The sequence below is a fragment of the Manis pentadactyla genome, chromosome 2, assembly GCF_030020395.1.
Source record: "Manis pentadactyla isolate mManPen7 chromosome 2, mManPen7.hap1, whole genome shotgun sequence".
In the NCBI taxonomy this organism is placed as follows: Eukaryota; Metazoa; Chordata; class Mammalia; order Pholidota; family Manidae; genus Manis; species Manis pentadactyla.
In genome coordinates this window covers 78126036-78153676 of record NC_080020.1, presented here as the reverse complement: position 1 = coordinate 78153676, position 27641 = coordinate 78126036, and the positions used below count along the sequence as shown (strand labels likewise).

At 35.5% G+C, this 27641-nt stretch overlaps 1 protein-coding gene and 1 long non-coding RNA gene across 9 annotated transcripts in view; one reads left to right on the top strand and one right to left on the bottom strand.

The window, feature by feature from the left end:
• LOC130681229 (uncharacterized) overlaps positions 1 to 5349 on the top strand; it is a 156115-nt gene extending 150766 nt beyond the window's left edge. The window contains exon 2 of the long non-coding RNA XR_008994312.1: positions 1158 to 5349. This is a non-coding gene — a long non-coding RNA (uncharacterized LOC130681229). The remainder of the gene's footprint in view (positions 1 to 1157) is intronic.
• Positions 1 to 27641, bottom strand: part of SSBP2 (single stranded DNA binding protein 2) — a 295394-nt gene that overhangs the window by 248856 nt on the left and 18897 nt on the right. The window lies entirely within an intron of this gene.

Here is a 27641-nt window from a genome sequence, read left to right as displayed (position 1 = left end):
ACAAATATGACACGTCAAAGGACGCTGGTTCAAAGCAAAATCATACATAACACCAGAAAAAGGGTCAAATGAAACCAACCTCATGAATCTTTCTGAAAGAGAGTTCAAAATAAAAATCGTAAACATGCTCATGGAGGTACAGAAAAATATTCAAGAACTCAGGAATGCTACTGATCGGAGATCCAATCATTATGTAACAAAGTATCAGAAATGAAACATACAATGAAAGGATTTAAAAGCAGATTAGATATGGTGGAGGAAACAATAAATGAAATAGACATTAGAGAAGAGGAATACAAAGAAGCTGAGGCACAGAGAGAAAAAAGGATCTCTAAGAATGAAAGAATATTGAGAGAACTGTGTGACCAATCCAAATGGAATAATATTGCATTATAGGAATACAAGAAGAAGAAGAGAGAGGAAAAGGGACAGAAAGTGTCTTTGAGGAGGTAACGGCTGAAAACTTCCTCAATCTGGGGAAGGAGATAGTCTCTCAGGCCATGGAGGTGTACAGACCTCCTAACACAAGGGACCCAAGGAAGACAACACCCAAGACATATAGTAATTAAAATGGCAAATATCATACTATTAAACACCATCATACATAAGGACAGACTATTAAAAGCAGCCAGAGAGAGAAATATGATCACATACGAAGGAAAGCCCATCAGGCTATCATCAAACTTCTCAGCAGAAACCTTACAGGCCAGAAGGGAGTGGCATGATGTATTTAATGCAATGAAGCAGAAGGGTCTGAACCAAGACTGCTTTATCTGGCAAGATTATCTCTTAAATTTAAAGGAGGGAGTAAACAATTTCCAGATAAGCAAAAGCTGAGAGAATTTACCTCCCACAAACCGTCTCTACAGTGTATTTTGGAGAGACTGCTCTAGATGCAAGTGTTCCTAAGGTTTAACAGCTGTCACTAGAGGTAATAAAAACACAGTAAAGAAAGTAGAACAGTTAATTACTAAGCAAATGTAAAATTAAATCAACTATCCCTAAAGTTAATCAAGGGATAAACAAAGTACAGAATATGATATCTAATAAATAAAGAATGGAGGAGGAAGAAAAAGCAGGAGAAAAAAATAACCTTTAGATTGTGTTTGTAATAGCATACTAAGTGAGTTAAGTTAGACTCTTAGATAGTAAGGAAGTTAACCTTGAACCTTTAGTAACCAAGAATCTAAAGCCTGCAATGGGAATAAGTACATACATATCGATAATTACCCTAAATGTAAATGGTCTCAATGTACCAATAAAAAGACACAGAGTTGGTGAATGGATAAAAAAACAAGACCCATCTATATGCTGCATACAAGAGACTCACAATAAATCCAAAGACATACACAGACTAAAAGTGAAGGGATGGAAAAAGATATTTCATGCAACTAATAGCGAGAAAAAAGCAGGAGTTGCAGTACTTGTATCAATTAAAACAGACTTCAAAAGAAAGAAACTCACAGGAGACAAAGAAGGACATTAAATAATGATAAAGAGGTCAATCCAACAAGAAGATATAACCATTATAAATACCTATGCACCAAACACAGGAGCACCTACATATATGAAACAAATACTAACAGAATTAAAAGGGGAAATAGAATGCAATGCATTCATTCTAGGAGACTTCAATGCTCCACTCACTCCAAAGGACAGATCAACCAGACTGAAAATAAGTAAGGACACAGAGGCACTGAACAGACAGACCTAACATACATCTACAGAACTCTACACCTAAAAAAGTAGCAGAATACTCATTCTTCTCAAGTGCACAGGGAACATTTTCAAGAATAGATCATATAATAGGCCACAAAAAGAACCTCAGTAAATTAAAAAAGATTGAAATTGTACCAACCAGTTTCTCAGATCACAAAGGTATCAAACTAAAAATAAATTATGCAAAGAAAATGAAAAATCCCACAAACATATGGAGGCTTCACAACATGCTCCTATATAACCAAAGGATCAATGACCAAATAAAAATAGAGATCAAGCAACATATGGAGAAAAATGACAACAATAATTCAATACTGCAGAATCTGTGGGATGCAGCAACGGCTGTGCCAAGAGGAAAGTATATTGTAATACAGGCCTACCTCAGGAAAGAAGAACAATCACATATGAGCAGTCTAAACTAAGAATTAATGAAACTAGAAAAAGAAGAACAAACGAGGCCCAAAGTCAGTAGAAAGAGGGACATAATAAAGATTACAGCAGAAATAAATAAAATTAAAATGAAGAAAACAATAGAAAGAATTAATGAAAGCAAGAGCTGGTGTTTGAGAAAATAAACAAAACAGATAAACCCCTAGCCAGACTTATCAAGAAAAAAAGAGAGTCTATACATATAAACAGAATCAGAAATGAGAACGCAAAAACCACTATGGACACCAGAGAAATACAAATTATTAGAGAATACTATGAAAAATTATTTGCTAACAAACTGGATAACCTAGAAGAAATGGACAACTTTCTAGAAAAATACAACCTTCCAAGGCTGACCCAGAAAGAATCAGAAAATCTGAACAGACCAATTACCAGCAAAGAAATTGAACTGGTAATCAAAAATCTACCCAAGAACAAAACCCCTGGGCCAAATAGATGGCTTCACTGCTAAATGTTATCAAACATTTAGTGAAGACCTAATACCCATCCTCCTTAAAGTTTTCCAAAAAAGTAGAAGAAGAGGGAATACTCCCAAACTCATTCTATGAGGCCAGCATCACTCTAATACCAAAAACAGGTAAAGACACCAAAAAAAGAGAAAATTATAGACCAATATCCATGATAAACATAGATGCAAAAATACTGAACAAAATATTAGCAAATCCAATTTAAAAATGCATCAAAAAGATCATCCATCATGATCATGTAGGATTTATTCCAGGGATGCAAGGATGGTACAACATTTGAAAATCCATCAACATCATTCACAACATCAACAAAAAGAAAGACAAAAACCACACGATCATCTCCACAAATGCTGAAAAACCATTCGACAAAATTCAGCATCCATTCATGATAAAACTCTGAACAAAGTGGGTATAAAGGGCAAGTACCTCAACGTAATAAAGGCCATATAGGACAAACACACAGCCAACATCCTACCTAAAAGCAAGAAGCTGAAAGCCTTTCCTTTAAGCTCGGGAACAAGACAAGAATGCCCACTCTCCCCACTGTTATTTAACATGGTTTGGGAAGTCCTTGCCATGGCAATCAGACAACACAAAGAAATAAGAGGCATCCAGATTGGTAAAGAAGAAGTTAAACTATCACTGTTTGCAGATGACATGATATTGTATATAAAAAACCCTAAAGAATCCACTCCAAAACTACTGGATCTAATATCTGAATTCAGCAACGTTGCAGGATACAAAATTAATATACAGAAATCTGTTGCACTCCTATACACTAATGAGAAGTAACAGAAAGAGAAATCAGGAAAACAATTCCATTCACAGTTGCATCAAAAAGAATAAAATACCTAGGAATAAACCTTACCAAGGAAGTGAAAGACCTATACACTGAAAACTACAAGACACTGATGAGAAAAATTAAACAAGATACCAATAAATGGAAACACATCCTGTTCTCATGGATAGGAAGAATTAATACTGTCAAAATGGCCAACCTGCCTAAAGCCATATACAGATTCAATGCAATCCCTATCAAAACACCAGCAGCATTCTTCAACAAACTAGAGAAAATCATTCTAAAATTCATATGGAACCACAAAAGACCCTGAATAGCCAAACCAATCCTGAAAAAGAAGAATAAAGCTGGGGGGTTTATGCTCCCCAACTTCAAGCTCTACTACAAAGCCACAGTAATCAAGACAATTTGGTACTGGCACAAGAACAGACCCATAGACCAATGGAATAGACTAGAGAGCCCAGATATAAAACCAACCATATATGGTCAATTAATATACAATAAAGGAGCCATGGATATACAGTGGGGAAATGACAGCCTTTTCAACAACTGGTGTTGGCAAAACTGGACAGCTACATGCAAGAGAATGAAACTGTATTATTATCTATCCCCATGCACAAAAGTAAACTCGAAATGTATCAAAGACTGAATGTAAGTCATGAAACCATAAAACTCTTAAAAGACAACACAGGCAAAAATCTCCCGAATATAAGCATGAGCAACTTCTCCCTAAACGCGTCTCCTCAAGCAAGGGAAACAGAAGCAAAAATGAACACATGGGACTATATCAAACTAAAAAGCTTCTGTATAGCAAAGGACACCAGCAACAGAAGAAAAAGGCATCCTACAGTATGGGAGAATATATTTGTAAGTGACATATCTGACATGGGGTTAACATCCAAAATATATAAAGAACTCACATGCCTCAACACTCAAAAGGCAAATAACCTGATTAAAAAATAGGCGGAGGATGTGAAGAGACAATTCTCCAAAGAAGAAATTCAGATGGCCAACAGACACATGAAAAGATGCTCCACATCACTAATCATCAGGGAAATGCAAATTAAAACCACAGTGAGGTATCACCTCACACCAGTAAGGATGGCCAGCATTGAAAAGCTACAAACAACAAATGCTGGTGAGGATGCGGAGAAAGGGGAACCCTCCTGCACTGCTGGTGGGAATGTAAGCTAGTTCAACCATTGTGGAAAGCAGTATGGAGGTTCCTCAAAAAACTAAACATAGAAATACCATTTGATCTGTGAATCCCACTCCTTGGAATTTACCCAAAGAATACAACTTCTCAGATTCAAAAAGACAAATGCACCCCTATGTTTACTGCAGCACTATTTACAATAGCCAAGACATGGAAGCAACCTAAGTGTCAATCAGTAGATGAATGGATAAAGAAGATGGATATACACAATGGAATACTATTCAGCCATAAGAAAGAAACAAATCCTACCATTTGCAACAACATGGAAGGAGCTGGAAGATATTATGCTCAGTGAAATAAGGCAGAGAAAGACAAGTGGCAAAGGATTTCCCTCATTTGTGGAGTATAACGAAAAGGCAAAACTGAAGAAACATAACAGCAGCAGACTCACAGACTCCAACAAGGGGCTAGTGGTTACCAAAGGAAAGGGGTGTGGGAGGGTGGGTGGTGAGGGAGGCAGAAAGGGACTGAGGGATATTATGTTTAATACACATGGTATGAGGGGTCACAGGGAAAACAGTGTAGCACAGAGAAGGCAAATAGTGAATCTGTGGCATCTTACTACACTGATGGACAGTGACTGTAATGGGATATGGGTGGGGACTTGATAATATGGGTAAATGTAGTAACCACACTGTTTTTTCATGTGAAACCTTCATAAGAGTATATATCAATAACACCTTAATAAAAAGAAATTATAAGGAGTAAACCAAGGAAACATTTGCTTCACAAAAGTGCTGTAATACTAAATGCATAAATATATTTCTAATTACATTATTCTACATAGTTTTCAGAAGCAACTGAAGTAAAAAAAAAGTGTAAAAGCAATTGATAATTTAAGTCTAAAAAAGTAAAGTGTACTTAAAATAAATATATGCTTTTGATTGAAAAACAATAAACACATCAATACAACCAAATGCCTCCTAATTGGATTCAACTAGTCAACAACTGTACAAAACCAATTATTTAAAAATTTTGCCGTTTCGCTTAGAATTTTTGTAAGTCAAATCCTTTTAGCTCCCTCATCTTATTGCTGACTTTCATACTGCAATATTACAGGAAAAATTTTTATAAATTATTTGATCATGAATACTTGTACCAAGTAAAACTTAAAAGGGGTAAAACATTCTACTTGGATTTAGGAACCCAAAATATCCATGATGGGTCTGTGCTGGAATTTAGAAACAAATGTAGTTTTTTTTAAACAAATATTACTTATGACTCCAGCTTCCACCCTTTGTTTGAGATACTCTCCCATCCATTTCCTTTCATCTATGTGTGGTCAACACAGTTTCCTGGAATTAGCTCAAAATTCCCAATTCTGTGCAGCTATTTTCTACCCTACAGATTCTACCCTACAGATTATCTAGCCCACCTACCTCAGAATTCATAGTACTTAGCATCCATATCATTCATAGCATGTTTTATATTATACCTTATGTTATTACTTTATACTACTACTTAGCTTTTCATATTTTACAGCTTTCCATCTAGCTCTACTGTAACATTTCTGAAGGCAAGGAACACTTCTTTTCCCTCTTTGAATCCTGCACTATATCTTCAATAGAGTAAGAACACAAATTATTTCACAGAATAACAAAGTTTCACAGGTGAATGTGCAAATCTCTCAGTGCAAACAGAAAAGGAACCCTAGGAAGGTGAAGTAACTTGCCAGAGGTTATTCAGTTAGTTGGATACTGAATCTGGGCAATAATCTAAGTGTGTGACTCTAATCTAGTGTTCTTTGCCTTAGCCCATGTTAAAAGAAAGAAATTACGCTAAAATACACTTGTTCACTTACTAGTTTTAATAAGTTCGAAAAGTTAACCTGTGTGTATAGCCTAGAACTAACTTCATATTGCCCCAAATTACCCATTGCCCAAAGTCATATTTTCTTCAGTATGAATTATTGGCTCATCCTGAGACTGACAATGATGATGACTATACATATTTAATACGTATAATATGTAGGTGATCTGGCTAAATGTCTGCTGACCCATAGCAGCCTTTATTTTATACAACTTATTTCTCCCATTATAATATACAAGGTTGGGGGTGGTGGGACTCAATTAAGCTAAATAAGTCAGTTACACAAGTTCTAGTTCATCAGGATTTTATCTAAACAATAGTAGAGAGTTCTTTGTCTCCCTCTGAATCTTACTATTCAACAAGTCTTCTCACCATTTATTTATGGAATAACCTTTAAAAAAAAACTAGCTGCTTGATAGTCTGATTAACCTAAACTTTCCTTCAGAGACTCTTCCAGCACCTGCCTGAGTCCTCAGGGGAAGTGGAGCCATTTAGATGCACAGGAGAACAGCTGGAGCCTGAGGTGACAGATAGTTTTACTTTAAAAGATTAGCCCCAAGAGAAGTGTTTAGTTCTCAGTTAACTTTCTGTGTTCTAACTTAAGAAAATTCCAGGGAAATAAAATGATAAATAAGGGTATTTCCACAAACTACTCATTAGAAAACTCTATAGTCCTAAAAACCAGAACAGAGATGGTTCTTTCAAAAATACCTCTACATTTAGACAATTTATATTTACACCCCTCCACATTTTGCCTTCACATTTTGCCATACAGGCAATCTCCACATTTTTTCCTCAGAAGTAAGACACCAGTGACTTCAGAGGTTTAATCAAAAATTAAATCAAGTACATAGTACAAGTTAAAAGCACATCATGGTCAACATATACTTTTCTGTTAATTTTTAAACAGTAATCCCCCCTAAAAACAGACAAACCCAGAAACATTCATAGCTCATGATTAATTAACCTAGTACTTGTTTAGCATCTACTATACTCCAGAAACTGGGTTAAATCTTAAAGATACAGAGCTCAGGGACATGGGCCCAGACAAGAAGCTCCCTCTACAGCAAAGGAAATAATAATTGATTAAATAAAAATTCATTTAAGCTATGACAGAGTTATGTACAGAGTACAATAAAGCAGACACATTTATTCATACCTACATTTGAATAGAATAATGTTTAATTTTTGGGATACAGAGCAACACTTCAATTAATTAATTGAAAAGTCATTCAATTTCCCTTCTTAACTTTTTTCAGATCATTGTTTTATGTTAGAGATAAAGAACTTCATCTCTCAGATTGTTTGTTTTAAAGGAGGCTTAAACAAAAACTGTTTTTTCTTAAATTTGCTGCATCTGTATTATCATTCTCTTGTGCTAGGGAGAGAATTATAGTCAAGCTAGCTAACTGGGTATTAATTTTCATGAGAAAACCAGAAAATGAATGTTTCAACCTTACTGGAAGTCTTCAAAAATGTATCCTTTCTTCTCTAGTTTGTATGTTTGGGTAGTGTGTCCCAACTGAGCTGTCTTTGATGGCTAATTTTCCAAGTCCTTCAGAGTTAGCTGAATATCAGTGATCTATCTAGGTATGCTCCTATAACTCTAAATACAGAAAGAATAGCATATTGGGTTGGTTACCCTAGGTAAGGATAGCTAGGACAAGTAGGGGCTAAAAGTCAATCTGAAGACAATTAAATTCACTAGAAAAACACTTTTATTGTAAATTGCTTTTTTTTTAAGAAAAATTATGTGAGATAACTTATCCATTCTGAATTTAAGTTAAAGGTTGATGATGAATAGTTTGCTCTAAAACCAAGCTACACAGGGGTGTAAATGTATGCACGAAACAATGAAATGACTCAGAAAGTCTTTGTCACCCTCTTTGTTTACTTATGTCAATAAGAACTTGAAAGCTATATTTGCAAAGGCTAAAAACACAAAGCAGGTAGTCTCTCGATGGATAATTGAGTTGCACTATTAGGATCTGGGAGCTGCAAAGTCAGTCGAAGTAATGGCCCCCATTTTCTAGACATTTAAATTCAATGAGAAAAGAACAGGAAAAATACTGAAACAGAAGCAAATACATGATCAACTATAGCTACACAGGTACCTCTCTTCCCATTTTTTCCTCTGGATTTCTTTCACCTTTCTTTTCCAAAGTTTACCCCCCTCCTTCTTTCCTGCTTTCTCTTTTAATAATGTAGTTAAGCAAATACCTTTCAAATACATAGTTTCCTTCATTTTATCACCACTATGTGCACAATTACTGGTAACTCCTTAATATCTTAATCACAACTCTTAATATAACAACAAAGCTTAATCAAGTTGATGGTATCCCATAGAAAATATAGACAAACCAAAATATGACAAAGAAGGAAAAAGACAAACCCTCGAAACCTGACTTATTTATGTAATTTGATCTCCATGAATTTAAAGACCTCACCAAAAATGTAGAACAGAAAAAATAGACTTCTAAATAACCTGTGATCTATAAGAATTTAACACAGATTTCTTTTTCCTTTCCTAATAAGAAAGGTAGAGACCAAAGTAAGTGCAGAAAAAAAGTAACTTGGAAGGAAAAGATATGTGAAGAGAAGAAAATTTCCAAAAGCTTTCGTTACTAATCCCTAAAAGATAAAAGAATATAAGCATGCATGAAAGAACAGGACTGGTATTAAAGGAAAGTAGGGGATCAATAACAGAAGTCTTTTTTTAATCTACAGTGGGTTGGGAGATAAAAACTGAGGAAATCTCCAATAAAATAAAACCAAAAAGAAAAATGTGGAAAATAACTGAAGAGAAAAAATAAAATAATAAGAGGATCAGTCCAAGTTCCTATAACATCCAAAGATGGAATTCTAATAACAGAGGTGTGGGAGTAGGGCAGAAATTGAGGTAAAGAAGGCAAAGAACTAACTCAATAAAATGCCCAGAACTGGGCACGTTTTTCTAGGTCAAAAGAAGCCACCAAACACTCAGGATATTGCTGGAGAATGTGCTCTACCAAAATGAGGACTAACAAAAGAAATCATGTATCAGGGGATCCAACACAAGAAAAAGCAAAGGGAATCCTTGGCATAACAGGGATGATGGAGAAGGGAGATTCTAAAGACCAAGGGAGCATCCAGTATAGATTAGAACATATCAGAAGTCTGAGAGCTATATCTTCAAGAAAATGAAATAAATGGAATGATTAAGAGGATATTTACATAACAAGTAGAGTGTGGTGATAAATTAACTATAAGCACATGGAAAATTAAGCTACCTTTTAACAAATAAATGTATTCCAGGAAAAACACAACTGTGTACAGTAAAGAAAAAAAATCATAGAATACTACTACCACATGGTAGAGATATGAAGAGCATTTATGTAGTTATAATAATGTCAACATTAACTACTACTCTACCCAAAATTTGAATAATTGTAGCAGGAGGATAGGAAGGCAAATGTGTATGTGGCTTTGAGAACAGGGTAAGTGGGAGAACAAAATTTCTCATCTTCCACTGTGGAAAGTTTAGACAATATCTTAAAAAAATTAAGTAGCAGCAGTTTAAGTTTATTTGGAAATATGACAGTAAATAGCAAAAGAATCAACCAAAATGGTGATGGTAGTTGACCTTAGGAAACAGGATATGGGATGAGGGTGACAGTAGACAATATAGTTTCCCATTACAAGTTTAAACAATGTGTTTGTAAAATACTGATAAAATGCATTTAAATATTAATAAAAATTACATCAAAATAAAAAATAACTTTCCTAATTATAATGTTAATACATGCACAAGTAATTTGAAAACTGCACAGAAACTAAAGAATAAAATAATTTGCCATCCGGCTGAAACTATTATTAACATATTGCTGTACTGCCTTTGAATATTTTTGCTGCATAAACACACATTCGTGTATGTAGACTTTTTTAAAAAATAAAACTTGGGATTCATGATGAACATGCAAATATGCATGCCCTTTTTCAATTAATATTTTCAATTTCATTACCATTTCTGATATCCTTAAACATTCTCTGAAAACACTGGAATATTCCATCATCACATATTTAACCATTTTCCTACTTATTCTTCAGCATTCAGATAGTTATCAAGGTTTTCCTTTCCCAAACTCCCATCCCTTGATTTGTGGTATCTTTCACAATTCCCTTCTTCTCTCTAGCCACTTCTGTCTCTCTTTTGTGAAATCCTTCTCCTCAGCCCACTGCTTAAATGCTGGGGTCTTGTGGGATTTCATTCTCCATCTTCTCTCCACAGTCTGGATGACTCCAATATTAATGATATTGTACCCTGATAAATCACTGCCAACTTCTCTAGCTTCATTTCACATCATTCTCCCTCTGGTTCTCTATGCTCCAACCACACTAGTGTTTCTGTCCTTTAAACATACCACAATCTCTGTTGCCTCAGGGTGTCGGCATGTGCAGTTTCCTCTACCTGAAACAATTCCTTCTCTCTATCCACAACTCTTTCCTTAGCTAACTCCTATTCACCCTGAACAAGACCCTCCAGCTGCTCATTTTATTCTATGTAAACAATCCCCCTGGAGTTGGGCAACACTAGGGCTCTGGAACCTAACACAGGCAGCACTTTAATAAAAGAATTCGAAAATTTTTTTGTTTAATGTCTGTGGCCCATGAGAATGTAAAGTGCATGATAACAAATCTCATTCAATGTTGGTTCCTCACCTAACGAGTGCCATACATACAGTAGATGTTCAGTCATTGAAGAAGTAGAAGACTCCCAAACCTGTATCTTGGCATTCAAAACTCTCCTAAATCCTAAATCCATACAGTCAGCTACCACCTTCATATGCATCTCCTACAGGTACCTGAAACTCAGACATTCAAGCCTGAATTAGTTTATCAGGTATTATCTTTCTTACAACCTTTTCCTCATGCTGTCTTCCCACTAATGGCTGTCAATTCTATTCCTCAAATCTTTCTTAAATTGGCCCCCTCTTCTCCACCTATTTTGTCACACCCTTACTTCAGCCCCTTTCCAAATCTTACCTAAATTACCACAACAGCTTAATAAGGAGTCTCCATGACTCTAGAATCAACCTCACCTGTCTTCCAACCTTAGCGTCAACATAGCGATTTTTTTTAAACTAAAACTTGGTCCTATCACTCCCAAGCTTAGAATTTCCAATGACCTTTCCCCATGTGTGAAATGCTACTGCTGCAATACTACTTTAGTACAGGCAGGTCACTGAATACAATAAACTCTCTTATCATTTTCCTTTCTAGTCGCTAAGCAAGTTATGCCCATCCACACTTGCATTTTGCTAACTTTTTATCTTTTAAAACTCAACTTAAAGACATGCTACTCCAAGAAGACTTTTCCTGACCGCCTCAGCCCAGGCTGCATCGGGCACCATCCTTCTGTGTTTCCACAGCATCCTGGGTACCACAGTATTATTATACAGTAACAAATTACCCAACCATCTCTCTATTTGATCCTGAATGTGCCCAAGTGCTTCATGTTGTTCAATCTTTGTGTTCCCAGAGTCTACTAAACAGTGAGCCCCTAAAAACTATTTGCAGCATGACTGCCTAACATAATGACTTCATTGGCAATATGAAGTTTGAAATAAATTTTGGAATTTTTGCACAATACATGTCTACCTTGTGCTTGAACCTCACTGAAAGAAGTTTCCATTTAAAAATCTCCTTTAGTTGTTTTTTAAATACTACGTATACAGTTCTTTAAATACTATGTTCTAAAACTTAAGAAAAACAGGAGAGAATTTACTGACTCTTGATAGACCCTGTCGGGAGACACTCTCTGGGGATCTCTTGGAGTCCTTTATGTCTTGCTGGGTATGCCAGGAATGCAAGATTCTGACCACACTTTACAAGGCCATTTCTCAGGTTGTGCTTGCAGGGAGGAACTTTGAGAATGAGGTAAAGTCACCCTCCAGGACAAAGAGCAGTCTTGCTCCTCAGCAGCAGCCCATTGTGTGTACAGGACCTGTCCGTACCATACTGTATCCTCTTCATGGGACTTGGTGGCAAGGAGAAGTGAAGCAAAGCTGTTGCCTGCTGTACCATGAGCAATAAAGTCCTTCATCTCCCACCTAGCAGTGCTGTGTCTTCTACCAGCACCCATGAAACAGTAATAGGCTACTTACAAGAAATGAAATCAAATCCCAGACCCAACCAACTTGCCTCTTGGCAATTCAGACCTCTGCAATCAAATACATGACATTTAAACTACTGAGTAATCATGCCATGTCTTTCTTTCCCATCCATATTAAAACAAACATAATATATGAAAATTCATGTCCCCCACAAAATTCAACTTGCTGTGTATTTCAAGATTTTCCACCTGCTTATCTTTACCTTTTTTAGTGCTCTTTTGTCGCCAACCAAACTTCATAATTCTACTTGTATTTCCATTTTTCTCTTTTATTCTAAATAGTCCCTAAATTGGAAGAGATTTTATTCTTCCAGTATATTGTCTCTCCAACCATGAAATATAAAACCCGCACCCAAACAGTTCTCAAAGCCTATCTAAAAGGTACCAGGACAAATCAATGGAGCATACATAGTTCTGGTCTTCCCACATAAAAAAGGTTATTAATACACAGTTGAAGTATGTTGGTACTTATTTAGATTTCAGTTCTAATCTTATAAGCCCCTGAGAACTCTCTTGTAGCACTCTCTTGATGAAAAAATGTGTTTTTTATCATTCATTTATGTTTTTCTTTTTGATAATAGACCTTATACCCTCCCAGTTATTAAGCAAATAACTATGAAATCATATTTCTGAAAAAGACAGGAAAAGGAGACAAGGGAAGCTCACAGTGACACATCATCAACAGAGAAATATTTTTTAGGAGTTTACATAAGAAGGGACAGATGGAGGAAGACACTATCATGGTTTTTCACTGTGGTTCTAAAATAAGTCATGTACAGAGTAGAATTCAGAAGGCTAACTGGAGTGCACATATCCAAAGTGCACGATTGGAAAGAAAAACCCATAAAAAAGCTGAGAGAAATAAAAGATAGCAATGATAAAAAAGAAAAAAAGAGACATCGATTAGCTTTGAGAGCAGGAAAGGTGGGCTAGCTCATACCAGATGTCATCCAGCAACTATATCCAGCCTCCTCCTGGAAGCAGAGCTCAGGCTCTGGTGGGAAACCTCAATTTAAAAATTCCCCACATTCAAAGGAAAACAACTGAGACAAGAAATCAGGAAGCTGGTGGAGGTGAGGGGTTCACCAGCTTCCTTGAGCAAACTGAGTTGATGTTTACATTAGATAAATTTAGTAATAGAAATATGTCAAGAATATAAATTTTGCATTTCAGATATTCCCAGGTGTGCCACACATGAAAAGAGAGTATGTCAATTTGCCAATATTCAATGAAACAAATCCTTCAGGGAATCTATGTAAAAAAATGCACTGACTAGGGTCTTCCCTAGACCTTAACAGTGAAAAGCACTTGGGGGTCACAGAAACTCTAATGTAAACATTTAAGGCCATTTTTAATCCAGACATTGTTATCAACCCTTTGTAAAAACCTCTTGCTTAAAATAAAACTGATATTTAATGAACTCTAAATGTGTTATTTTTCTCCATTTTCCCATTTACATTAAAAAAATGAATATATTTTTGCCAGAATTATATAGTATCATCCTTTCTTCAATAAACATTTATTATGTTTATTCCTACAGTGTTTCTACTGAAGCATCCTTGTTTATACATTAATCCAGATGAGGTCACCACAGGTTTCAAAACAGTTTGATAACAACCTCCTGCTACAGAAATCCACAGACGTTTTCAGGTCCTAAGCAGCAGCAACCTGGGTGTTTTGGCTCTGTGCCTTCTGCAGCAGTGAGTAGCTGCTGTGGATCTCCCTCACAGGTAGCCAAGCTCCCCTTCTCCAGGTCTCACAGCCACCACTGCTCCTTCTGTCCTCTCCACATGCTCCCCATCCTCCAAAAAGAGCTAAAGCCAATCCCAAAGAAGGAGGGGGCTGATTACTATCTTCATCCAGCCAAGCCTGCTACTTCCCAAAAGAGATGCCCTCCGTGGACTTGATATTCACAAGGTGGGGGGTGGGCTGCAGACGGAGGAAAAAGGTACAGAACATGGCTTCTCACAATAACAGTGGACATTCCACAGGGCCCAAGATCTACTTGTCTTAATTATGTGCTTGAATTGAGGTTTGGCCAGAGGTAGCTTAGGGGGCTCCAGAAGATAGCAGGACCCACATTTTAAAATGTACTCAGGATTTGTTTTTATTGGTTATAGTAAGTTGAGAGACTTGGAGATAACTGCCTTTGAAAGAAAAGTTTATTAATATTCCCAAGAGGAGGGCATGCCACACCACACAGGACCACGAGGGAAAGCACCAAGGCAGTTCAGAAGCAGAAGGAGTAAGGGGAAAACATGGGCACAAGCCTTTATTGTGGTTTTCTCAGGAAAGGAAAGGCAGGCAAGGGTAAGTAGTTAGGACCAGTTAAGTTTGAACAATTTCAGCAGATTCTGGGGTTGTAGGAACTGCCCCTAGTCGCCACTACTTGGCCCTGGGGGTAGGTGGCTCAACCAGTGAGAGGTCAATAAAGGCGGCTCCTAATTGGATGGTTTGCATATGAAAGGCACACTCACAGGGGAATGCCTTCTCTAAGAATGCAAGCTATCTCTAGAAATTAGCTAGCCCAGGAGGGGCAATCTCTCCCCAGTCAGCAAGGCCTCAAGATGTCAAAACATCATAAAATACAGAAAATAACAATATGATTAATGAAGCCCAGATTGTAGTTCTGGTCTCAGAGCTCATCTAGACTGCACTTTTTTCATAAATGCCTATTCTGAGCTCCAGAGTTGAAGCACCACCAAATCCCATCTCCACTTTGAGTCACCACTACCAAGCATTGCTGGAAAATGTATCAGAGTAGTCAGTCCAAATGGTCTTCCCTTGGTTTCATATTGGTTGTTACCTCACAATTTGAACTATGTATTACAACCCATCGAAATGATGGCTTGGCCTTTGCTATAACTTCTGAGGAAGTCACACTACTGTTGTTGGAGCCATTCAGAACACTAAAGCCCAGGTGCTAGAAAGGAATACATACTAAGCTTTTCAAGCTAGACTGTTAGCTACTGTTTTGATGGTTGCATAAAATTTCAAAAAAAGGAACACAAAAATAAGACCTCAGAGCATTTATTTCAAAGACATCACTAGTATGTATCATCTTCTGTATGAAAGGCAAGAAAGTTGACTAGATAAATATCAAGGCATCTGCCCCTCTCTTTTGCTAAGGTTCTGAATGAAATTTTTGTTCTACTTTAAAATACCGTCAGTCGTGCACTCTTAGAATTCACAATTTGGTCAACCATTTTTCGGTGTAGTAATGTTTAGCCACAGGAAAAGCTTAAATCTCTATATTAATTTTTTAACTAGTAAGATATATTTCACTGTTAAACTGTTATACATGCTGCCTGATTATTACATAAAAGTAAAACAAAATCTGTTTATAACACACACACAAATAGTATCAATTACCAGGGATTTTCTTTTTGATACATATTGTTTTTACAGTCACAGGCATGTGATCATGATAAAATAAAATATTTAGGTAGAATACTGTTTTAAAAAGAAAAAGAAGTGGGCAAAAGCAAACAGATACACATACAGGATTGGCTCCATATTCTCTAGTACATTTATCAGCCACCTAGCTCACACTGTTATCACGGATTTTCCAAAAATAGTCACAATAGTAGAAAACCTAAAATCTGTTAGGTTTTTACTAAGTTTGGATGGACACCACAAAAAATATTAAGACTACTACTTGATGGGATGATTAGTCACTGCAATAAAACATGGCAATCCAATCCCTATGCTTCATAATAAATCGGCTATTTAATTCTTTGGGCTTGAAAATCACAGGATCTAAAAATATCCCCAAATATCTTTAACTTCTGAAGAACTCTTCCAACTCAGACAGCAAACAAACAATGAAACCCTCTAATAGATTGTGAAATCACAGACATGACATTTTGGTTTCCTGTGTCAGTTCATCAAAGTCACTGTAAGGGGAATCAATAATCCTAGTAAAAATAAAACAAAAAATTGCCAATGTTCACTGAAGAAAAATGGATGACTGGTGCAACAAAATCTGACTCTATGCCCATGGAAATCACTTCCTTTTTAGGATTTCTGTACTTTCCCTGCTGCTCTACCCCTACACTGGTCCATCAGGGCACCCTGATCCTCATTTGAAGTTATGGTCTAAAACACAGAAGAAAGAAAACCCTTCCCTCAGTTCTCAGTACTGCTGACACATGCAAGCATTCATTCAAGAAACATTTATTGTACAAATACTATGTGCCACATCCTATATTTTTATTGGAATTTTCAAAAAAATTTTGCCAAGTATTAACAGAAAATAGAAGGGAAAAGAACACCACCAAAGAGAATGCAAAATAACCTAGCTTACAGTCTAATATGCATTAGTATCTTACTGAGTTAGTAAGAATCCATGGCATGAAGGCCTTGTCAGAAATACTGCTAAGTAACTATGCTACTGCCCTCCAAAGCTGGAATATAACCATACAGGCACATGGTGAGAGCCCCTTACCTTCCAGCTGAAGGGCTGCCTCCTTATTCCTCAGCATGGTTTCATTCTCTCCGCATCAAGGCCAAGAGAATAATTCCAGTACTGCCACTTCATTTTCATTTCTGGACTAGACAACCTACCTTTCTCCTGTTAACGATAACACTCTTTCATGAGAATGGCACACCCTACTGAAGAAAGGCAGCCAAAACATCAAAGGAAGGAGGTGGCTGGAAAACAGAGACAATGGGCTTCCACCAGTCACTGGCAAAACCTTTTAAACATGAAAAGTTAGAGGAAACATAACAATAACTGTGGTACTGAGGCAAAGTCTGTGTATTATTCTTGAAGTAGTAACCATCTCAAGCTATTCTAGCAACATTCAGGTAACAGCTTCCAAACGGCTATCTTGATTGTAACAAACTCAAGGCATTAACTACATACCCTTGAGCAGGTATTTTCTCTCTAAATCTTTGTTTCATCATATAATGTTAGTAAGATATACTTCATATGGTTATCTAAGTGTGAAGTATACAATGTAAATGACGGACCTGGCACAATGTGTGCTACATTATAGAAACACACAGTAGGTCTCTTCCCTTTAAGTATATATAAAAGCCCAACTTCACAGAATGGCCAAAAGCTCAATTCTATTTACCTTTAAGTGTTTGGCTCAAATTAATCTTTCCCAATGCATCCAGCAAAAGTGCTTTCTTCCACCTTTGAAATCTCACTAAAGGAGTTATAGCACTTTGTATAACTCTTGAATGACAAATAATTATATGTATACACATTATCACTTCTTTGTGAAAAATCAACTTAGTCAGAAGCTCTTTCATTTTTTTATTTTTGCTAATTAAAAGAAGTTTTTAAAACAAATCTCTTAATGTTCACCTACTTAGAAAAAGGTGGGTACCTTAAATAATAGAAAGAAGCTTCTGTACAAGTTACAAACAAGTGGTCTGCACCATGTTAGGCTACATAACTCCTTCCCAAATTTTCACATTCTTAGTAAGAGTTAGATATGTGTGTATGTGTTTATGTAAACATAAATACATCCCTTGAGAAATTTCTTAGTTTTCTGAAAGAGGAAAGATTCACAATACCCAGTTAATATAATGATGTCAACATGCTTGATTAGTGTTGGTAGTATAGTAATGAGGTTCAGTTCCCTCAACTCCATTTTTCTTCTCTTTGCAGTCCCCATAAAAACAGAGTGGTTTATTCTGTGTTCAGATTGTGAGCTTACCCAATTGCAGGTACACAAGATATAGAGTAAAAGTTTGACTCTATGAAAATTGAAGAAATGAATAGCTCTGGGTTTTCCAGGAAGAAGTTAACCCAAGTGCAGGTATTATTCTTACCTTAACTAGTTTTTATTGAAACTCTATATGCATTTCCCTGACACTTAAAACAGAACATCAAAAATATATTAAAAAGTCTTCCTGATTACTCATGATCCCCATTATTTATGAGCATCGGTTACTGAGCCACATCTCAGAGGTACCTGCCGTAGATACTATACCCCAGTTAAATATGCCCTACAGATTTTGGACTAGACATGGTATATGTCATTAGCATGGCATAGAAAAGGCTCTATATTGAGGAACGTTAAGGTGGCTGTTTGTCCTCTGTTTTTACCACACTCATTTGCCTAGAGTTGAGGAAGGAGTATGTATTTGTCCAACAGTCCCTCACTCTTCCCTTTACTGTTTCTCTGTTAAGACTGCTACTCACTGCCACCACCACAATTTCTATCATAGCTAATCAAAACATTTTTCTCTGCTGCTCTCTTCCTTTTTCTTCTGTCTCCAATCAATTGCCCATCCATGAAATTGCAAAGACTAATCACAAAAAACACAGTATCCAAAGTATTGTGAAAGAGTACATTTATTTCAAAAATTGACACAGATTTGCAAAAAATTTCAAATAAATTTTAGAATAAATGTTTTGAGATCTGCAAAATTTGACTGCACTTGCCCTGAATTTGCAGATTAATTTGGGGAGAACTCATAACCTTATAACATTAAGTCATCCCATGGTATTTCTCTCCTACTAGTAATGTCTTCTTTCATGTCCTTTGGTAGAGTTGTAAATTCCTCCACAACAGTCTTGTGCATTCTTTTTTAGGTTAATTACTTAACTGTATTTGTTGCTATGGTTGTATTGTATATGTTATATTGTATTGCTGTATTGTATATGTATATGTTGCAAGTCAATTTTTAAAGAGGGAGGACTTACCTTACCAGACTTAATGACATAGTTCAAAGAGCCACTGTCATAAAAACAGTGATACTAGACAGAAGTAGACAACTGATCAATGAAATATGAGAAAGAACTCATACACCCAGGTATGAGTATCCTGCAAATCAGCAGGAAAAGTACAAAGTGCTTATTTTCTACTGGGAGAAAAACAGAATCAAACACAATGCTTCACATGCTCCATAAAGGTAAAATCCTGAGAAATCAGAGTCCTGAATGTAAAATACAAAACTCTAAAGCAAGTAGAAGAAAATACAGGGGAATTTGTGATGGAAAAATATTTCTTCAGACCACAACACCACAAACCACAATGTGTTGATTTCTGTGTTGTGATGTGATCACTTAACCAGTTAATTAAAGATTCCTTATAAAGAACGCCATAGACAAAATTAACAGGTTATATTACAATGTCTAAAATCAACAAGAATTAATGTCTAAATATTCAAGAAACTCCTACTGAGTAGGGTAAGTGGCTGAAGGACATGAATAGCAAATTAACATTTATTCACTCAGCAAATATTTATTGAGTGCCTACTTTTTTAAGTGCTAGGGTTACGGATATGTACAATGCATAAAATCCCTGCCTTCAAGTAAGCTAAGCAGGGGAAATAAATACACACATAATAAATTAACATGCTATGCTTTCTTGTGACAAATACTATGAAGAAGAATAAAGCAGAACAAAGAAAGTGATGACAAGAACTCTTAGATAAGATGGTCAGGGATATAATAGAGTTCTGAATGAAGTGAGCGAACCAAGTGAGTAAGAGCTTTCTAGGCAGAAGAAACAGCAAGAATGGGAGGCTCTAAGGATAATAGATAACAAGTATATGAAGAAATAACCAACCTCACTAATAATTAGAGAATTGGAAATGTAAGTAATCATATACCACTTTACAAATATCAGACCAGCAAAAATATAATGTGAGATAATATCAAGTCAGTGGAAATGAAGGGTGAAGGAATGCTCATGTACTGCTAGTGAGAGTGTAAAGGGGTATAGCCATTCTGGCAAAGCAAGCTAGCAGTGCTTAGTGAAATGAAGTATGTGTATATCCTATGATCCAGAGCTCTTACTCTGGAAAATCAGAGTTCTCCCCACAGTCCTTAAGAGGACATGTATGAAAATGGAAACCACAGAGCTGGCCATGGTAGCAGGAAGTTGTTTATGGTAGCAGGCAACCTAGGTGCCCATTACCAGAGGACCAGACAAGTGAAGACGTGGATTATGCATATTCTGAAGTACCTGTAGCAGTTACAAGTCTTGAAACAGAGATTCAGAGAGACTTTTTTTTTTAAGTATTGAGCATAAAATACAGAAAAGAAATCTCAGATTTGCTTTGAAATAATATAGTATAAAGGTGGAGTTGTGGGGAGGAGGCCTCAAGGGGAGGAGTGTCCATTAAGCAAGATTAGCTATGAGTTGATTGCTGCTGCTGGATGATGGATGCGTGGGTGTTTGTTATACTATTCTCTCCACATTTGCGTATGTTTGAAGTTTTCCATAATAAAAGGCATTTTTAGAGTGTTGCATGAAAAAAGAGACAGATTTGCGGAAGAATACCATTTATATAAAGTAAAAACACGTACATAAATACCACCATATTTTTTTTAAAGATACAGACATATCCAAAGACATTAGTATGGATGTCTAGGGAGGCAGAGAATGAGAATGGAAACTGGATAAATGAGGACTATTTTAAATAAAATAATATGAGCCTTGTACTTGCCAAAGCTGATAGTATGCCATAGGAGTTTGATTGATTCAAATTATTTTTACCTGAAATCAAGAACAAAATATTAAAATACAAAGTGTTCTAGGATCCCAGAGGAGAGGTAACTAAATCTGCCTTGGGAGGCGGAGGTATTTCTGTCCCACACCTTCAACCCACTAAATCAGAATCTCTGGGATTGGGCAATAGCTACTACTGTTCAAATCCATTTCACAGAGGAGAAACTGAAGGACAGTACATGAAATAATATTCCAAGCTTATAAGCCAGCAAGTATAAGGGGTGAAATTCAAGCCCAGGGCCTCAACTGCCACCCTTAGTCACCACACTACCAGCGCTGCTTTTAACTTCAAACTTCACACTGCTACCAGATGCAATGTCCTGAAGTACTACTTTGCCCCACAATGCCACCATTCTTGGCATAAATTCCATGCAGATTATATACAGCCCCCAATCATCCTCACCCACTTTTTCAACAAATATCCTACTTTTCCCTGATATAAATTCTCTCTTCCAGTCACACTAGTCCTCCTCATTTTCAGGATACCCAGAATACCTCAAAGTCTCTAAGCACCTCCTCTGAAGTGAAATACCTCTACTCTCCTCTATACTTCCTTGTATCCCATGTATCTACAAGGTTCAGTGTTCAGAGCACTTTCATAGTGTTAGAATGAACTAAAGTCCCAGAGCTACTCCAAGAGCTTCCCTGATGACTACAGTACACACCTTTCCCTTCCTTAATTTCTTTTGCACTTTCTCTCTGTGCCATCCAATTAGCACCAATTACAGTAACACCTCATTTATCCAGCATCACTGGGAAAGCAAAGTGCTCATCAGAAGTGAATTTTCCAGACAACTTAAGCATTCATTTCAGAAGCAGCAAAGTAGAGAGAAATTAATTTAGGAAGTAGGAAAGGAGAGTAGTGCTAACTTTATAGTTATAGATAGACCTAGGTTCAAATCTCAGCTCTGCGAATTACTAGTTAAGTGGCTTTGAGCAAGTGTGAGCTCTGTCTGTTTCATCATCTATAAAGTGAGGACATACTCCTACCTTCACAAAGTTGTTTAACTTTAGTATTAAGTCACATACAAAGAAACTGCTTCAACATTTTAAAAATCATGGCTACAACATTACTCCCACTACTATTATGTACTGAAAATGTTCATCAAATGTATATACTTTGAGATTTTTCTCTGAGGGTGGTGCATGTAAATTAATCATTTATTGATAACTCATTCAACATTCATTCATTCATAAATATTTATCAGATCAGTAAAGCTGCAGTATACAAAGTCAATATACAAAAATCATTTCTATATACTAACAATGAACTACCAGAAAGTGAATTTTTAAAAATTTCCATTTATAAATTAGTGTGCTCACTATGGAAAACAATATGGAGGTTTCTCAACAATTTTTTAAAAGAGTTTTGATTCTGTTAATAAATGTGTAGCTGTAAAAAAGACAATTAAAAATAGAACCTCCATATAATCCAGCAATCCCACTTCTGAGTATATATCCAAAGAAAATGAAAACAGGATCTCAAAGAGGTATCTGCACTCTGATGGTCATTGCAGCATTATTCACAATAGCTAAGATATGGAGGTGTCCAAGCATGAATGAATGGATAAAGAAGATATGATATATATATGATAGAATATTATTCAGTCATAAGACATTCTGCAGACTGTAATATTGTGGGTGGAATTTGACAGCATTATGCTAAGTGAAATAAGTTAGAGAAAAACAAATACTGTATGATCTCACATATGGAAATCTAAAAAACTAACAAAAAAACAACATGGTTGCAGAGAACAGATTGTTGGTCGCCAAAAACAGGGGCAGAGGGGCTAAGTGGGTGATGGTGGTCAAAAGGTACAAACTTGCAGTTATAAGAGGAGTAAGTTAAGGGGGTCTAATGTACAGCATAGCAATTATAGTTAATAATACTGTATTACACACTTGAAAGTTACTGAGAGAGATCTTAAATGTTACCACAAAAAAGAAATGGCAATTATGTGAAATGATATGGGTGTTAGCTAATGCTACAGAGGTGATCATTTTGCAATGTATTAACCACATAAAATCAACACGTACACTTTAAACTTACACAATATTATGTCATTATATCTCAAAAAGGCTGGGGGAAACCATATTAATAAGTCTGGCATAACAATACATATGAAAATAAATCAATATTTATCAGGGGCCAACTATGTGTAAACTGAGGATTCAGTTCTGAATGAAACAAACATGGTCTCTGCACTTGCATTGTTTAGAGTCTACTAGTCATTAAATAATTTCACTTTGTGTCATAGGATAGAGAACTAGGCAAGAACCAGATCATGCAGAAAAATCAAACGTCATACAGAGTTCTGAATGATCTGGCCCTGATAAGGAGTTTGAGTGTTAGCCTAAATGTAATGGAAAGCAGCATTACAAGACAGAAAAAATAAATGCACCAAGCAGTTCAGTAATCATAGACTTTTTTTTCTTATTCTTTTGTGGAGTTAATTTTGTCTAATTTGGCTTAGAGCTTCCATCAAAACCAAAAGCAGCAACAATACAGAGCAATGATTTTCAAAGTTTTGTTAAAGGAGTAGCAATTTTTTTTAAAAAAAGCATTTTTTGTACCCCATTATATAAAAACATTAATAATGGAGCTACTCTAATATGGCCTCATTCCATACCATGATATGATCCTCATTGCATACTATGTCACCTCCTTAAGTTCTTTCTGAAAAAGTTTGAAACTATGGGTATAGGAATAAGAATGTTGGCTTAAGAATCAGGAGATTCCAGTCTTAGTCTTGACTAGAACTACACAGCAAAGTAACAATGGGCAAGCCATTTAGTGTCTTCATCTCAACCTCTCCTTTATTAAAATGGAAACAAACCTGGCATGCTTACTACGCACAATGGCAGTGTGAATCAAAAGTGATAATGTTGGGGAAAAGGGGATCCCAACTAGATTTAAACTAGAAAGTAGATTTTTTTGTTTTTGTAATAAGTAAATTCTGCTACCCCTTTTGCTTGATTGATGTCCAAATCATATTGGAACATTTAGACCCCAAACACGAATTAACTTTTGCAAATAGCCAAGCCAGTTTATAAGTGGATAGGTATGGCATCAAATGTAGTCAACACATTTATTAAATCCCTACTACACTTGAGATCCTATGCAATGCTATAGTCAATTGCAAAGAATAAATTTGGTGCTTAATGGAAAATGAAGTTTATCTTTTAATTACTTATTGAGTTAAAAATGCCAGTAAGTTAAAAGAGTAAATAATACACTTGCCTAGACTTCTCAATGCTTTCAACATGTTAAGCTTACTTACTTTTTATAAATCACTGAATTCGGTTACATTTGTCTCTAAATAGTTCATCTGAATTAGCGTAGCTTCAAACAGGTTGGATTCTCTTTTTTTACAAAATGGAAAGAATAAGTAACTTGAAAGCGGGAATTCTTAAGCAGTTAGATGATGTAAAATAGTAAATCTTCAATGCAGTAGTTAGAAATTGAAATGGAGACCACACACACACACACACACACACACACACACACACACACACAGCAAGATGGATAGACCTAAACAGTTTCCTATGAGGCTAAGGTTGTAGAAATGGGGAATGGAAGTAGGTAAGGCTGAATAAATGAGTGAATGAATGAATGTGAATTAAACAGTAGATCAGCCACCCATGGACCAAAGGTCATACCGTGCCTTGAGCTGAGGAGTATTAACTTTAGCTTCTACACTTACAGTCAAAATAAGTAAGTAGATAAATAGTTACACAGACAGAAAAATACACTAAACTTCATAATTTAAAATATCTAATTCTAAATGATTGGCCTGATATCATCAATCTCTCTTTCATCTAAAAGGTAAAATAAGGCATAACAATTTTACAAAATACACGTGCGTAAAATATACCTTGACAGACATGGGAGAGAGATAGGAAAAAGACTGGCTTTTTCCAGTGGTTAGTTGTTTTTTAATAAAATGAGATGTTGTATTTTTATCTTGTTACATGAAAGGCACACCAAACAAATCAGCATCACCAAAATATGTAATTCTTGCCAAATATACACTTTTTTGTACTATATTTTAAAAGCAAATGCTATACTCTCATTACTAATAAACAGCTACAGAATAACTATTTTTAAAAGAAATTTTACATAGTCAAAACTACAAATTTGCAGGCTTTCCTGAGTTTCACCTCTACTGAAAAGTGGACTTCTTATTCAGAGGGACAAACTAAAATATACTTACTCCTTGGTACCATAACTTTGATTTACATCTTATGTTTTAACTATATCATTGACTAGATTTTTAAAAGAAATACAATCTTTAGACAGTAAGAAAAGAAAACTAAACTTTTTATACATCAGTACATATCTAAGTAGAAACTCAGGTTCTTCTTCAGCAGTATCATTTTAGATGACAAATGAACCAAAATGATGAACATTTTACCTCCTGTTATTGGTCACTAAAGTTTTATTTAGTAAGTAAACAAAAAGAAAATCACTTCTAATAGAATTGTTTTATTGTGGTAAAAAAAAACATAATAAAATTTACCATCTTAACCATTTTTAAGTGTACAGTTCAGTAGTGTTAACTATATTTACATTGTTGTGAAACATCTCCAGAACTTTTTCATCTGGCAAAACTAAAACTGCATTCCAATAAAAAACAAATGTTCAAAGGAAAAAACAGGTTCAAGTATGGATTCTATACATACTGAACTTTATGACCTTAACTTTCAAACTGTTTTTGCCTCAAATTATTTATCAATAAAATAGAGTATTAATATCTACCTCCTTGAGATTGCAAGATGATGAATGAAGTCATTAATTTAATATTCTAGGTTCTTTAGGTCATCCAAATAAATTGATAGTTTAGGAAATTATACATTAACCCTTTATCTTGTTTGGATGACCATGGATTTAAAGAATAATGACTAATACTTTCATGCAGTAAAATTACTGCCCTCAAGAAGTAATCACATAACAGTCCATGTGACTGCCAAGCCAAATGAATCTTTGGCAATATCCTATGGAAAAGTATCTTTACTTATGCCAAGTAAGGGAAAAAGATTTCTGGCTGTCTTAATAAGCTTCAGGGCAAAAATGCTTATCCATTTCAAGTGTTCCAGTAACCATTCCAGTAAAGAATCCAAAAAATAGGAAGCCAATTACCTAATCCAAATAGAGTTCAATTAACAGGATTTTTTTCCATTTTCATGTTTCAACACATCTATAGAAGAGATCATCATCCAAGTGAGAAGATACCTTCTTCTTTTCCCTTAAGAACAATGAACCATTTATTTGTAGATTACTTGAGAGGGATAATATCCAAAACTTTGCTTCTCTCCTCCCTGTGGGTTCTGTATAACTTGGGAAAGTGATAAGATAAAACCCAAAATGGGATTTTCTTGTAGGATAACATTAACTTAAATGGAGAAAATATGTTCATTTCAATTATCACGTCAAGAAAACAAAAACTTTTGCTGTTTTAACACTGCAATACACTGAAGCATTGAATTTCAAGGCCTTAAAACTGGCTTCAAAAGATGGCGTTTGAGTTGACATCTTATGTCAAATCAAGGTTATCTCTGATATCATCCACTTATGTGAATTTGAAAGTCTTAATAGAAATCCTAAAAATGTTACATCAAAAGTAGAAAAACATAATCAGAACAATATAAATTTATTTCAGAAACTAAAATAAGCAAAAATTAATGACACGTGATGTTAAACCATCTGGCCCTTCAATTTTTGTCTTAATTCTTTTTTCTCAGTTTCTAAATATGAAAACTATAATTCTTTTCTCAAAACAAAGTGGTAATCCATGACCCGTAATATGGATAAATATTTCAACATAAACACATATTAAAAATTACTAGTCTTTATGGAACAAAATAATAATAATTTACAGCAGCATATGCAATAAGTAGTAACACCAGGACACTCTATAAATTTACTATTAGCATCTTGTAAATAATGTTTTTAATGTGTTAAGCAGAATAGTTTTGCTTTTACATGTTCAGCTTCCTATCAAAACTCTACCAAGGTTAAATGAAATCTCTCAAACTTAATTTTTTGAACTAAACTCTCTATCATAATTTATCAGAAATGACAATTTGCTTGTTTTTCCTGTTCTGTTGCTTTTTATAAGAACTTCCCTTTTCACAAGTGCAATAAACTACATATGCAAATAAATAAAAGCAAAACAAGCAATCTGAATGTCGCTTTTGTATGTCACATAAAGCTTTAAGTGGCTCAAATAGAAGCATTATACGTAAACTTGAGCTTTGTGCAGATGCACCTATCACTGCAATAAAGTCTCTTACGCCTTTTTAGTAAATATAAATAAATAAAAAGCTGCCCGTTCCTCAGTTATCTTAGTAGCCTGGTGTGTTGCTAGATAAGTTATCTCTTGTCATTTCAGACAGTTAGTAAACAGCACATTCAAGAAACTCTCAACTTCTGCCTTTAAAAAAGTCAAAGGAATACTTCTCTCATCACTGGAAGGAAAGAGGTCTTAGATATTATAGGACCCTCCAATTTGGTAATTTCAAAAGATTTAAATTTTTAAAATACTCTAATAGA